Genomic DNA, 2,842 nt, shown 5'->3' on the forward strand with positions numbered 1-2,842 from the left:
CTCCAATGAGAAATCAGGTGTAATTCTGATAAGTCTGCCTTTATATATTACTTGGACTTTTTCCTTTGTAGCTCTTAATATTCTTTCCTTATTTTGTATGTTTAGTGTTTAGATTATTAAGTGGTGAGGGAACTTTTTTGATCCATTCTATTTGGTGTTCTGTAAGCTTCTTGTATATTCATAAGCATATCTTTCTTTAGGTTGAGAAAGTTTTCTTCTATGATTTTGCTAAATATATTTTCTGTGCTTTTGAATTTAACTTCTACTCTTTTTTCTATCCCTATTATTCTTAGTTTTGGTCTTTTTTATTGTGTCTTATATTTCATGGATATTTTGTGTTAAGCTTTTGTTAGATTTAATGTTTTCTTTCCTCTGCTGTATTTTTAGCAGTTGAGATTTTCTCTTCCATCTCTTGTATTCTGTTGTTTATGCTTGCATTTGTGGTTCATGATAGTTTTTTCATTATTTCTGTTTCTATAATTCCCCCAGCTTGTGTTTTCTTTATTGTCTCTATTTGAGTTTTCAAGTCTTAAATAGTTTCTTTCATATATTTATTTCATTTTTCTTGGTTTTCTTTAAGGAATTTGTTGATGTCTTCCAGTATTTTGTTTGTTTTTTCCTCCATTTCTTTGAGGCAATTTTTAATTTCCTCTTTAGGGGCCTCAAATATTCTCCTAAAATTATTTTTTGTGTCATTTTCTTCTCTTTGTCTATATTTGGTTGTTCAAGTCTTGCTGTTGTAGGGTCACTAGTTTTTACTGGTGTCATGTTGCTCTTTGTGGTGTTGTGTGTTCTTACCTTGTTTACTCATCTTTTCCTCCAATTGGTGTAGTTGGGAATGTCTGTGACCCTGGTGATCTATCTTCCAGGTGCCAGTGGATCCAAGGCTCAGATGGTTGCTCTTCATGATGCAGTCAGTGTCACGATTCCAGTCACCCTGCTGGTCATTCCATGTTCTTGGAGATCGTTTGGTTCTCCTGGGATTTGCTCTGCTCCTGTGGATTTTTCTGTCTCAGGCCTTCTCCATCCTAGGTTGCTGGCTCAGTTCTGTTTTGCAAATGTCCCTGGTCTGGATCTGCTCCTGTGGAGCTTCTTGGAGTTGGTCCCTCAAAGGTCTCTCACTTCAGTCTACTCCCTCAAGGTCCCGGATTTGGGTGTGCCTGGAACCACAGAGGTCCTGGCTCAGGCCTACTCCCTCAAAGGTCCCAGACTCATACCCAGATCCACAGAGGTCCTAGCTCAGGCTGACTTCCTCGGAGGTCCCAGACTCATGCCTGGACCAGCAGAGGTCTCTGGTTCCTGCCTACTCCCTCAGAGGTCCCAGACTCATGCCCAGACCTACATAGGCTCTGGCTCAGGCCACTCTCATGGAGGTGCCAGACTCACACCCAGACCCACAGAGGTCTCTGGCTCAAGCCCACTTCCCTTAGTGGCTGCTCCTCTGTACCTGCTCCTATGTAATTTGCTGTCTCAGTCCTATTTCCACAAATGTCCCTGGTCTGGAACCACTCCTGCTGCTGTGGAGTTTGCTGCCTCAGGCTTGCTCCAGCCTAGGTCACTGGCTCAATCTTGTTTCTGTAAATGTCCCTCGAGATTCTTCCTTTTCTACACAACTGTGGCTCTAGCTTGTACAAGTAGTACTGGATACCCAGGTTTCTCTGCCCTTCTCCTGTCTTTGCCAAGGCCTAAGCCTGCCAGGGGCCTCTGGTGCTTCAATGGTTCTTAGACCAAAAAGGACCAGGCTCCTGTCTCTTCTTGCCTCTTTCTGCTCAGCAATCATCATTTTAATTTTTTTATGTTTAAGCCATTGTTCATTGAAGTTAGCTTTATATAAGATGCATAGAGTTTTTCTTTCTTTCTTGTTCTTAAGTTGGAAAGCAATCCCCTACTTCACAAATATGTAGTCAAGTTCCCCATGTTTGGAATTTGCAGAACTCAACACACTCAGCCTGCAATGGATGAGCCTCACACTAGGAAAAACCCCTTAGTCATAGGATCCATCCTACCAGATAAGATTGTTTTACTATTTACATGGTTTTTGCCCATGAATGTTTGATTACTCTAATCCATTTGTTTAAGATTATGTCTAATGATTGAGTCATTTTTACTTATTTATAGAAATTAACTGAGGGTTGGATCAATCACTTAAGATCAATCCTTAAAATCCATGTAGTAGAAGGAGAGAAATAACTCCTGTAGGTTGTTCTCTGACCTTCACACAAGTGACATGGTACACTAACACAACACACAGAAAATAAATATGTGAAAACTGTTAACTGGACATCTTTGTACTGTCCCATTTCTGGGTTCTCTGTTCTTCTCACAAATTTGTGTTTCACCCATCTTCCTGCTAGTGCTGCCTTTTTACTACAACTACAGCATCGATTTTTTCTTTAGTTTTTGCATCCCCAGCAGTAGATTTCTCCACCGATGCAGTACACCAAATTGAGCTGAATTAAAAATCACAACACCCCAGTGACTCTTGGGAAAGGGAACAGGAGAGAAATCATGTGGCCATTCTAAAGGGGGTGGTTTAAATACCCTGTAGGGGTGTGGGGCAATGGCGTGCCCCAACGTGGGTTCCTGCTCTGGTAAGCTTTTGGGTAGGGTCTCGGGTTTCCACTCTGAGAACTGGGCTTTTTGTGGGTTCTCTGAGAGGGTGGGGCTTGAAGGGGGAGGAGTGGAGTGAGCTGTAGGCACAGGGCAATGATGCATCATCCAAAACAGGAAAGGAACTTGACTTTCGGCAGTTTCTCTGAGAGGGCAGGATTTGGGAAGACAGGCATGGGACTTTCTCAGCTGGGGCGAGCCGTTGCAGGTAAACACATTTAACCACAAGAAC

At 42.2% G+C, this 2,842-nt stretch overlaps 1 pseudogene; it reads right to left on the bottom strand.

Annotated features, from left to right (window-relative positions):
* Positions 1-1,865: 1,865 nt before the first annotated feature.
* LOC121451176 lies at positions 1,866-2,017 on the bottom strand (annotated as a pseudogene).
* Between the last annotated feature and the right edge of the window lie 825 nt (positions 2,018-2,842).

Source organism: Microtus oregoni, unplaced genomic scaffold (assembly GCF_018167655.1).
Source record: "Microtus oregoni isolate MIOR12 unplaced genomic scaffold, Mior012 000007F_ref0000211, whole genome shotgun sequence".
In the NCBI taxonomy this organism is placed as follows: domain Eukaryota; kingdom Metazoa; phylum Chordata; class Mammalia; order Rodentia; family Cricetidae; genus Microtus; species Microtus oregoni.